This window comes from Harpia harpyja, chromosome 14, assembly GCF_026419915.1.
Source record: "Harpia harpyja isolate bHarHar1 chromosome 14, bHarHar1 primary haplotype, whole genome shotgun sequence".
Lineage (NCBI taxonomy): Eukaryota > Metazoa > Chordata > Aves > Accipitriformes > Accipitridae > Harpia > Harpia harpyja.
Window position 1 is genome coordinate 38,227,903 of NC_068953.1, and position 13,340 is coordinate 38,241,242.

At 38.3% G+C, this 13,340-nt stretch overlaps 1 protein-coding gene across 9 annotated transcripts in view; it reads right to left on the minus strand.

The window, feature by feature from the left end:
* NEO1 (neogenin 1) overlaps positions 1–13,340 on the minus strand; it is a 215,786-nt gene that overhangs the window by 80,276 nt on the left and 122,170 nt on the right. The window lies entirely within an intron of this gene.

Consider the following 13,340-nt stretch of genomic DNA (forward strand, 5'->3'; position numbering starts at 1 on the left):
CAGGCAGTGGATTTCAGACATTATTCATGCTCTTCCTTCACCAACTCAAGAGTTCATCTAAGCAAATAATTTAGTGCTTAGTGGTGCAACAGTTTTACATCCCTTTCACAAATAAAGATTCTTGTGGGATAAGCTCCACAGCAAGACAATGAAAGGTTTTACAAAAGCCTTCACCCCTTCCTGCAGCGAAGTTTATTATTTTATAAAACAGAAGGAGTGAGTTAAGATTTGAAATTAAAAAGTCAGGCTATGATGAAAACGGCTGTCTGGAACTTTTTCAATAATCTACACTTTGATGCCCAGTAAGTCCACCTGCAGCTCCATAAAACACAGAACAGAGGTAGTGCAGTCAGGCTGTGTTATACAAGAGTATATCATGATTCGCAACAATTTATTTATTCAGACAAAACTTTGCAGTTGATACAACAGAATTTTTTCAGAGAGTTCTTTGTACTCAATACTTGAAGTCAGTAGGTAACCAAAAGCTAAAATGATATAAAAAAGGACTTTTTAAAATGAATGGGCACAAAACTAAGATGAAACTTTTCTAGAGTACCCTTGCCTTGTATTTCTGTGAAGAAACTCAGCCTATCAAATGGACAGTGCTGTATTTATCCAAAGATTTTCTTCTCTGCTTTGTGTAAGCCCAAGAAACACTATGTACAGCACTACACACATACCTTTGTATCATACTGATAATGTATTACAGATAGATATGACCAAACACATGTATTGCCTAACACAGTAAAACAGAAAGGTTCTTCATTTAAGACACGTACCAAAGTTGTTACCTCTGGGTCTTGGCTGCCTTTTAAAATGTCCTTATGTACTCAGAGTAAGATTAATTAAATTTATTTAAAATCCGTAAAAAATCAGAGATACAGATTTTTTTGGTAACACGCCCCAAAGTGTCCAACACACAGACACGTTAAAATTCTTCTGTGAGCAAATGTGCCACTAAGAAGCATCCAGCAGCATATAAGGACTCCCCACTTTAGCTCAGCAGCAGAAAGAGCAGCTGTTTGCAGGCACATACAATTTGAATATCATCTATTATGAAGAACATTCACCTATTTATTTGTTTTTACTATGCTCACAGACACAAGGGTGATTTGCTTACTTATGTTGTCAGGTCTGATTGTTCAAGTTCCAGGAAAGTCAAAAGTGGCCTTCTGTCCTTTAATATTTATCAAAGAAAGTCAATATGGAAGGGCTACAGAGTTTAGGCAAACATTTTACACGCTTCACCTATCAATGGGGTTTATTTCATGCTAGGCAATAAGGAATACTAGATCATGTTTTACTTCTTCCTGTGAGAGGATTATAAAGGTTTGTAGGTGGATTTAATATTTTTAAAAAGCTGAAGACAAGCAGCTCTCCAAAAAACCCTCAGGTTTCAGATGATAAATTAAATAAGAGAACATGAACATGTGGAAATACTTCTTTATAGAGTAAGAAAATGGCTTAACTCTCCGATAAGCATGTAAACCTACACCAGAAACTACATAAAGACGTACATATATATTCACCACTCCAACTCTCTCACATAGGAGCAAAAATCTGGATGGGGCTGAGTCCAGTTCCCGATGACTTCAGACATCCATTTCGTATAAACTTTCCATAAATTTACCACACATGCCATAAACTCCACCTTAAAATGATTTAGATATTTTTGTACTTACTATCTGTGTCAGATGGCAGTTATAACCATATATAACTCTGACAGTTGTAAACTGTCTTCCGAATTTATTTGTAGCCAAATTGCGATTATTTATTCTTTATGAAAACAGTGCCTTTTATTTTAAATTTTTATTCCTCCCTGGCATTTATCCTCAGCATGTTTATTTATTGTGAGCTGCACTGTTTCTCCACTCCCTTCCCATATCCCAGCCTTTATTTTGGCAGCCTCAACAAGTCACATTTGCTTAGTTCTGGTATGACAAGTCACCGGCACCCTCCTCGCAGACCCTCTGTATTTGCTCTAGTTTGAATTAATCTTTGTAGCCCATGGAGTTTCAATTATTTGCATGCAATTTCAGATGTGTCTCACCAGTGACTTGAAAAATGGCATAAATACAGTGTTATCACTACAGCAAATATCTTGCCCAGTTCATTCTACTACTCTATTTGCCCTCTCCTAGATGCATCATACTGATGTCAGCCTGTGATAGATCATTGCTCTCTCATCGTTTGCCATTTTTAACTAATGAGTAATTTTGTTGCAGTCTGCTTGATCAATAGTTTATGTTCTCATTTCCTTTCAATCTCTTTCTCCATATGTATACAGACACACACACACATATCGATTCTCAAAAGGCTAACATGATTGAAAAAAAGGGACCATAAAAATTGGAAACATGAAAAGTTAGTTTTCCATGAATGTACAATGCTCCTATTTTCATAACATTTGTTACAGGCTAACATTTAACTCCTTCACCAGGTATTAACTTGTCACAGGAATCTGAATAAACACAAGCCAAGAGTATTCACTGTCAAAAGCACAAAACTTGTGTAAAAAAATTCATCTGATGACCTCAGAATACATGCAAATTGCTGTACTGAGTAGCTACACTGTAAAACTCAAGCATGAGAAACAGGATAGAATAAGAGAAGTTCAATAAAATCACGAGCGGCTCTCAACACAAAAACCAGCTGCTCTGGGTTCAAGACTGCCTCTGCCAAAGTTAGTTACTTTATCAAAAGAAGTATTATGATACAATTTATCTTTAATTAAACCACATTTTTATCCAGTTTTCCATTTACTTCTATGTTTTTAATGGTTACTTCTTTCAAAAGCATATTTAGACATCCTTTTATTTTGGAAACAATGAGCATAAACATCACAGAGGAGACACAGCAGACCTTCCCTCAATAAGAGTAGCATCAGAAAGGGCAAGTCCCTACTCCTCAGTATACACATGTTGTCTGCCCAGCACAGACTGTATGATAGGAGGATCCTACCCTAAATTCTTCGAGACAGATGTCTCTAGAGGTATTCCGCATATTCTCCTCTTTGAACACATTGCCAGCAGTTTAGACTTCCCTCAACATCCACCTACCAGGTAAGAGACTTCCATAATAACCAGCAGAAAATAGGTAGCTTTTTAAAAGCAAACCCAAAATTGAACCACAGAAGAAAGAATAGTAATAGTTTGGGAATGGCTATCGCTAATCAGAAAGGTTCAGAGGTGAGTAGGTAGAGGGTGACAAGGAAGGAGGAGCACTATAAGGGAACTGATGGACCATCACATCTGAAACAAAATTAGTGCAAAGTGAAGTTCTGGGATTATTTCTGTTTTCTCCACCAATGTTTAACTTGTAATGAAGACATTTGGAAAGTAGACGAATATCTTTAGCAACTGATATCGCTTTAACTTGGGGCATCATCCACAAGAAGGCATTAATATTGAATCATAAGATTCAATATTTCTTTGCCACAAAAATGAAAGTTGAACTAGATATCCTATTACCTGCCCTCAAGTATTTGTGGTTTAGGAGATTAAGAATGTGAAACACATTCTTTTTTCAAAGTGACTTTGCTTTTCTGGCGTATGGACCAAATGCTAAGCTGCTTACAAAGGGACAATGATACGAGAAGTGCTCACTTTATTGTCAGTTACTTTCCAGTTAATGAATTAAAAAATGCTTTTAAAATACACTTTTATAGTTTAACTATGTGAATGTTTGGCATTCACACAGATTAACACAATGCAAGTACAGATGTTTGTGGTAGAGAAGTTAAATTGATAACCAGATAGCAAATGTGCCAATTACCATACAAAATAAGATTTGTAATGGAAGATTACGTGTTCTGTTACCAAACAGACAATTAAACTTCAAAGACAACTTGGCAGCTCAGCCCACTTCTATCCCTCTTAATGTTAGCAAGCAAATAACAACTATTTAAATTGCAAGATGCTTGCACAGAATTTCACATGCACTGTGGGACCCTTAGACAGTCCCTAGCCAAGAGTATCTTCCGCCCTTTTGTAGATTTAGAAGACAAAATATTTTGATCACAACAGTGATCAAAAAAAGAAACAACAACAACAAAACAATCTGTGTCAGCAGTTGATTCAAACTTCTAAGCTAAATCCCAGTAAAGGTGAAATATTTGAAAAATAATATGCTTTTTTCAGCCAACAGCTGTAAAATGATGGGAAGAGCTGAGGAACTACACATATGCAAGAGGAACTGCACCCAAGTTGAAGTGGAAATGGGAATGGATGCTGGGCATGGATCCCATTCCACGAGTACGGGTGATCAGAAGGAAATGGAAACAAATTGCCCCAAGTCTGCTCCTCCATCTCTTCAGGTGTAGCAGTGGCTAAAGGCAACACACTGCCGTACAGGACTGAAGCTCTGATCTGCTTCATCCTCGTGCACTAGCACAATCCAACGTGGTGAATTCACAAAGTAAAACATTGGCTTAGGATCCACATTGTCTGTGCGTTGTTTTTTAAATGCTCAAGGATTAGAAACCTTTGAACAGCTATGTGGAGAGTATTAAAGTAACATCATTTATTCTGAACTTTACAGAACAACTGTTTCTTCGAATGTCTTTTTGGTGGTCAGTAGCTCTTGCCTGTTCTCTCTCATTAAGAGAGAAATTTTGTGGCCTTCAGGGGCATAGTCAAAAGAATCTGTTTTCACTTCAGCCATCTGTACTGCTTCAAATGAGAGAGAAATTCATTACATTCAGTCCTCCTCTCCATCTCTTGAAGAGCTCTCCTTTCAGTCTTACAATCACTGACGTAAGAACAAAGGTTTCTGGTTTTGCAATCCTGTTTCAAACCTGAAACATCAAGCTGAGCTATAACTACACAAGAAATGGAAAAATTCAAGTTCTGCATAATTAACTAATCAGAACTTTCAACTTTCTTAGTTACAAGCACAATGAACCTTCTCCTACAATAACCAAATCAAAATGCTGCTATTCTAGAGAAGATCTCATTTTTATGTGCGTTAACCTTTCCCGAAAGTCAAATCCCCTCCACACTGTTCCCCAGAAGGAGGAAGAAAACCCTAATGGTGGCAAAGCAGCGATTCCTAATAATCAGACTCGAGCAACAAAGAAAACCCTGCAGAGGCGGAGAAGTGATCGCAAGCAGGCAGGCCGTTTAGACCACCATAATGAGAAAAAAAATACATAAGTCTGAAATCTTTTTGTAAAAAGTATCCAAAAGAGAACTAGGCGTTACATGTCTAGTACTCCTCAAAGGACAGGCAGCTGCACCATTATCTCACTTCCTAATATATTTAAAACACTGTCTGTCGTACATGAAGCGCTTAAGAATAGTCTCATTTCGATGGCCCAGAAACACAGATTGCTAACTATACTTCCAAAAGACTTACTCTCATTTTAAAAAGCATTAATAAATAGGCTGTTGGTCCAAGCATAGCATCAGACAAAAACAACATACACATGATCAACTGTAAAAGGTAGAGATCATCTCTTTTACGCTGTTTTGCTGTTTCCCCACGTCCTCTATCACCTTACTTGTTCCATGCAGATGAATCACTCTCCTTGCTCCCATCAAGTCACCGAACTCCTGCAGACATGACTCCGCTGTTACCTCCAAGTCCCTCAAGAGCTATGTGACTATATAAGCACCCTGTATGTATAACATGCTGGCTCACAGCACAGGTGCAACACCCATTTCATGGTCCTCCCTACCTGCAAGTTAAAACTCATTAGCACCACTAACCACAGGAGCTTTTGACCAGTCTAAACAGGTCTCTGGTAAGTCTGGAGTGGTAAAAAGCACCATCTCTAAGTCAGGAGAACTTCATCCACCTGTGATGGCTGTCCTAGCAACAAGCAACTTGAAGCAAAACCCAAGATCTCACTCAGCTTCGCAGTATCACAAACTGGCAAGATGCCTCACACCAGGATTAAGTTTCCCAATTAAGTATGATGCGTATGTTTTGTTACCTGCTGTCTTCTATAGCATGAACAAAGAATATGCATTAACCCCTCCATAGGACCATTCCCTTTGCACACTGAGGCAGTGTTATGACTTCAACAGTCTAAGGCAGCCAAGGGACTGAAAAGCAACAACTGAATTTCCAGATAGAAATTGGCAAGGACAAGACTGAAGTAGCCATTTCTGCTTCCTCAGCCACCTGCAAATGCCCTCAATCCCCCAAAATTAAGAATGTGTTTTCCAAAGTCACACAATCAAATCATAGTTCTTGTCATCATCTCTGCATCCCCTTCCTTCTATACTTTTGTCTATTACAAATATTTCCTTAGCAATCAATGCTTACCATTCAAACACAAAAGTATTTTCTAATTCCAAAAGTTTCCACATACTCCAAATAGCAGATACAAAAACTAAGTAGACCTGATAAATTTTCATATTGTATCTCCGATTAATCATGACTTAAGCATTCTTGGTCAAATGACTTCCATTTTATAACTACATTTCTGATGGATGCTGTGGGTAGAATCCCTATCTTGTATTTCAGTTAACAATCAGGATTACCAATAGTATTTAAACTGGACATCTAACTATAAAACCCATTTCCTATCAGCCTACAATGGTAAGCCCAGAGGAATTTTATTTCCTCCTCCAGGGACAACAACATATTCCATTAGGATATGCTACAAATCCTATCAGAATCCTTATAAATTAAACTTAATTTTAAGAACTGCAAGTTTGTTTCTAAGAAGGATGGAACTCTGCGATACCATGACCACCCTGTTAATCCATTCAATCACACCTTGAGTCAGTATTAACACATGCAGCGGTATCACTGTAATACATAAGACCTTCTCCAAATCTACTTGTCAAGCGATAAACCATTCTATTTTAATAAGATGTTTGACAGGATTTTAAAATCTTTGAATTTTCTTGTAAATTTGCCAAACTGGAAGGTGTTTTAGTGGATATTTCCATCCCCACATCAGACCATAGGACATCATTTCATTGCCTGGGATAAGTTCACTTTTCAGTGCTAGCCCCAGAGAAGACTGGATTACATACAGAGCGCATTTTATTTAAATAGCAATTTCCTTGGCCAGTTAGCTGAAACCAACTACTTTGTCAGCTAGGTAGCACGACACATAGGGCAGACCGATGAAAATGTTTTAAATTATTTGTATTATGATAGTGCTTGGGAGCACCCTCGGAGCAGACCCACTGTGTTAAAAACAAAGGCAAAGTGTTTAAGTATCGCAAGGCAAACAATGAAATTAAACAAATTCAGGATAAATTAGAACATTAAACCATTAAGGTGAGAGCAATAGTTGTCAAACATCCCAGTTACATACTATATTCACCTAAGTCTATGAAAATATTTTCTGCTTCATGGTATCAAAGCGTGATTACAAACTAGTTAGCAAGCCTATTGGCCTTCTAGATACATGTTTTTCCAGAATTTTGATTCCGCTCCAAAACAACATGACATCCTTCACCTCCTGGCATTCCCACCAAAACACAGATAAAATGCGTAGATTGATGTTTGACAGCAAAAGTTTTGATTATCTTTTAATTCTACACTCTAGTTGTACAAATTAGCTGGTTTTCGTCAAGTGTATCCTGGAAAAGAAAAAAAAAAAAGGAATTGCACTTTAAACAGAAATGGGGAATTATAATGTTCTTCCTTAAAAATGGCAAAGGTGTATGGATAAGTACTCTGAAACAATAGATTTAAAACCCAAAACTGTTGCAGGCAAGTCAAAAGTCTTCCCAACCTCTGAGCAGGGCTGTCATACCCTTAAAACACACTTAATATGCAGCTGGGAAATTTGCATAGCAAACAAAAGCTGACAAAAAGGAATCTTTTTAGAGAAATATCCACAGAATAGAAAACTGTCAAATGAATATAAACAAACAAATAAATAAATAAATATTGGTGCACCAAGACACAAAAAAGGTTATAAAAATGTAAACTACTACATGCACGGCATTTTTTATTGCACAAAACCCAAAGTTCCAGTTTATGAACAGAAACTGCAGGTGAAAGTTTCTGTGGTAGTGACACTGTATTATTTTCTTACCTAGTAAGATAATGACTGCATGTGTCTGTTTTTAACAAGTAAATAATTGACTTTTTTAATATTTTAGAAAATTAAATCTAACATACCTACAGATAAATGGTTCTCTGTCTATGGCATCCTGACCAGTATGAATTTTTCCCCACTTCTTTAGCAGATGAAGCAGAGAAAGAGGGACTATTTTTATGTTCCGCTAATGGGATCTCTGGTAGACTACGTTAGCCTCTGCTCATCAGCTGAAAGGGCCCAACTGAGCACTTAATGTTCTTCTGTGTTTCTGCTCATGTAGACTGTTTGGTGCTTTACAGCTTCCTCCACAAATGCTGAAACAACTACCACATGGAGATATGATTTCAGTAGTGAGAGAAGGGCAGGGGATGACCAGACTGCATTTGAATTAATTTGAAAACAAATGTTTTACTTTTACAGTGAAAAGCTTTAATTCAGAAATTGCTAAAGTATGAAATATTCTTCAGAGGCCAACCCCAAAATAAACATTTCTGAAGCAGGAACTAAAAAAAACCCCAACATTCAGTGATAATACAACTACCGAGAAACCAGACAGATAAATAGTACAGAACAATAGTAATGTAAAATCATATTGATCAATTAGAAAGGTAGAATAAAAATGTCAGGATGTAATTCAATAAATGTGCATTTGTTTTTCAGGGAGAAATAATAAATAAACTGTACGTTTACAGAATAGGAAGTAATAGCAATAAACTTTGCAGAAAAAGGTCTGAGAAACTAGGACTTTTATCAGAGATCAGAAATATGACCGTGAACTAAACATGACTCCCAGTATCATACTGGTATGAAAAGAAGCGATCCTAAATGGAGGTATAACAGCAGCTCCTGAGACTTCCATCCAACACGCACTAATGCCTCAGCTGACCGTGTTATTCGAGCACCATGTTTCAAGGAAAATATGAACTCTGATTTACAAGAAAGCAATGAAAATGATCAATGACTCAGAAAATTGGCTCCAAAAGAAAAATGGAAGTCCTGGATTCAGTTATATGAGCAAAGGCAGGATTAAGCAGTCATGCAATCAGACACCTCAAACAAGTAAGAAAGCTTAATACATAAATACTGCAATAGAAAGAAAAATCGTGTGTGTGTGTGTATATATATAAAAACACATATCATTCTTGCACAGGAAGAACTCCTACATAGGAGTAACATCTAGATTCTTGCCCTGTTCCAAAAAAGATAATACTCTAAAAAATTAATTGCTCACTCTTCTACTTTGGTATGAAAATGGGTTCTTCTTTTCAGTATGAGCTTTAGTAAAATCAAAACCCTGTCTTTTAAAGCAATCGTTATGAACTTCTAAATATGCAGGAGACTACATATTCAGCAAAAACCCTCATTAAAAGCCGTGAGCTATTAGCTTGGCACATGGATTTGGACTGCAGACAATCAGAGGTCATGTACACATACCCACAAATGGAATTGTCTGGGAAGTTTTCCAGGTGCAGAAACATACAGTGAGTTCTCTGAGCATCCTATACACTAGCACTATTTTTCTTTATGTTTTTCACTTGTGAGGTGTCTTGGCAGTTGCAGCCCAATTCAGTACACTAATTGCATGCTGGCATTAAACCTTTGGCAAGACTGCAACATCATCCACACTTCCCTTAATCCTATCTGTACAAAGGTAAGCGTAAATAACATACATTATTGTCAGCCAATCTGTTCGGCAATAGTCTGACGTGTTTAGAGAACCTACCTTATCTAACCAGCGTGTGCTGAAGATGCAGCATCTGCTTTGCACTGCTTTCACAGTAACCATACCCTGATAACTGGCAAACAAAGGTTGCTTATCAGCAGGACACATCCAGGAACATAAAAACACTGAAGGCTGCACAGTGCCACAGAGCAGCCAACTGCAGGTATCAAGGACAGAATAGAAGAAAAGCATAAAAGCAATACATCTCCATATATTCTCCCAGCATCGAGCAATCCCTGGACAAGGGACTTCCTGAGAAAGAGGAGATATCTTTGTGTTTACTAGTTTTGGTTAGATTTTGCCTTTAAAAAACCTGTTCTCATTGCTTTCTGGATCCAGGTAAGCCTTCAACAGCCCTAATATTCACAACAATAAGTTCCACGTGACGCTCCCTGAGAAAAGTCACCATTTTTTTTGCATGTCTTTGAGTCAATCAACCACGTGATATCTCTTGGTTCTTGCAAATGAAAAGAAACAAGCATTCATTTCCTCTTTGCTTTCCCCACAGCACTCATGATTTTACAGAAAAGAACAGTTTTCAACATTCCGTGTGTCTTTGATCATCCTTGTTACACTCTACACCTTCTTTGGCTTTACTAAGTGTAAGAGTTTTGCTACATTTAAGAGGGGAGGGAACAAGAACTGCTCACGGCATTTGATATATAGGACCATCAGATTTAGACAGTGCTGTAACGATTTTTCTGTTTAGGTGCCTACTCCTCTCCTAACAATTGCTAACATTTAATTTGTTTTTTAAGATCTTGCATTTTCAAAAGACCTACATATTACAGCCTCAGTATTTTATGCCCATGCAAAACCTGGCAGTTCAGAGACCACCGCTACCTAAATTTACAGAACTATGTTTAACTGTATATACCACTTTAAAGTACATTGAACTTCACCTCACATTTAATTGCTTGATTGTTTCTTACACAACAAGGTGCTTCTGAGGCTCTTCACAGTCAGCATTCATTCTCACAATCCCAATCAACTCAGAAGCAACAGCAAAGTTTGTCACCTTACAATCCCCTTTTTCAGATCACTTACAAAAATGGTGAACAGTGCACACCTGGCTCCACTGATAAAACTAACTTCTTAGTCCCACTCTAATCTTCTATCTGTTAAACTATTTATTTATTCTCTTTTATCTACAGGAGGTCATTCCCTCACACTCCACAGTGCCATCGTTTGAGGCTCCTAGTGAGACTGTTAGAAGTGTTCTGGGAATGGAAGAGCCCTCAACATCCTTCAGAAGGTTCTCAGTAGTAAAGCATGGCTTTTTCCCCACAAAATATACATAAATGGATTCAATGCATGATATTTCCCAAATGTCTAACAACAATATATTTTATTATAATTTTCATCAATGTAACTGGTCCAGACATGAGATAAACTCATCCACAGTTTCCCAGATTTCCCCCAAAAGACTCTTAAAAAACCCCCTCATGTCGCACTGACCAAATATCTTTAGTCTGTTTGTGGGGTTTTTTTGGTTTGTTTTTTTTTGTTTTCTTTTTTTTTTTTTTTTAAGTCTGATTAGCCAATTTAAGTGATAGGTTACACACCACACTTGGTAACTCAGGATTTCACACTTAAACTCGTTGAGAAATTTTGAGTGAATACCATCTGGTGCTGATGATTACTTACTGTTCACTTTATGGATTTGTTCTGAAATACATTTTACTAGCTCTACAATTTCAGGTAGCACCCCCCCCCCTTTTATTTTTAAAGAATAAAATATAATTAACAACAACAAAAAAGCTTCCATTTTGCAGAGAACATGGATATCAAGAATTCACTTTTCTGCTTCAGGCCATCTTCTCACCCCTTTCTCTTTACATTCGATCATCTGCTGACCCTATGCTTTCTCTGGCAGGCTTCCTGTCTCTGACAGGCTTGGAAAAAAACTATTAGAAGATTTTTTTTATGTTATTAGCAAATGATTGAAAGCACTGTATTATTTTACTTGCATATAAACATGAGAAAAATAATTTGCTTTACCTTGCTGTTATGAGATTTCTGATGGGGTCTTGGGGGCAGAGGTTTTTTGTCTTTCCAGTGTAACTTTGATGGGTGTTAGCCATTCACTGTGAACATCATATAGTTCCTTAAACAAGCACCACGCCACTTGCTAAGTATTTAACCTTTTTGGCTGTGCCTTTTCATTTTGTTTTTAGTAAGCTTCCTCGACATTATGTAGCTCCCCCTTTTATAAAACTAAATGCTGATGATCAATGTCACCACCCTAGAGAGGCATCAGTTGTACAGCCCTAATACTGTGGTTTGCAAATTTAAGTCTGGAATCTCAATTTAAAGGAGATTCTGTGTTAAAAATTTCAAACATACCCACCGTATCACCACCTTCATGAAAACAAGGCATTACACCCCCTCTGATCTGTGTGAACTTCTGGCATTTGGACAGAAGTTGACGAGGTCATGGGGGGAGGAATGAACACTCAGCAACGTGAAGCTGCTAAGCTCAATTTATTAAGCAGACCAAGCAAGAGAGAGGTCATGGCCAGGAATCTGCTATGCTCACGCACATGCATATTACCAATCCCAAACCACCCAAATACCACCCCGGTGAGTGAGTGCAGTAGAGCTCAGGGGAAACTCAACTCTCCCTCTGACCAGTCTGTCTTGGGTTCTTCAGCAGCAGCTCAGGGTTCCTCCTTGAGCACTCTGCTCCTACGTAACACTTTCCCAGGCTCAACTGTACCGACTCACTAGACTGGTATTTGGGGTATGTCTCGGTTGATGAGACGTGCATGAAAGTGCAAATGAAATGCTTCCCCCAACATGGCCTATCCCTCACTTGGTCTGCTTAATAAACTGAGCTTAGCAGTATCACATTGTCTGGTGTTAGTTCCCCATCACCCTCCATGACACAAATGGGTGAAGAACACAGGCAAGCCTCAGCAGACCGCGTACAGATAGCTTTCAGGGCAGCCCATGTGGAAGAATTGGAGTTAAGTGTGCTGCATGGTGTCACAACAGCAACAGAAAGTACTGTTTTTCATACAGAAAGAAGCCACCCTCAAGGAGCCTCACCCCACCTCGCTGCGATACACAGTTGAGGCCCTGGGATGTGTGGCTTAATCGCTGGTCACACAACACACACCAATACCGTGGTGGGTCGATGTACATATAAAAATCTGAAGCAATGCAACTGGGATCTCAACACAGCTGGCAAATGCTTCCTTTAGGACAGCAAAGCAGCAGTGTGTGGGCACGCTACAGCGCCTGGCATCGTGTTTGCGAGGCGGTGCAGATGAATATGGTAGAAAATTAAATGAAATCCCTGTAAATATTAGTCAAAAGGATAAATACCAGTAGATGCTTTTTAGCTTGTTTTACAGAATTTTATGTATTCTGTAGATTTCCCTGAAAAATCAATGTGGCTGTCTCTGCAACTGGCAAGCCCATGGCAATAAAACTACCCTCAAACAGACTAGCTGTCCTGTGGGGTGTCACTTATGGCAATGGTCAAAGCCTGGGATTTGTTACCAATTGTAATTTGTATCAGGTTTTGCCTATATTACCGTACTCTGTAAACTGCCCTGTGCCTGGAAGGACTGTTCCTGTGGGTGAACCACAACTAGAGCC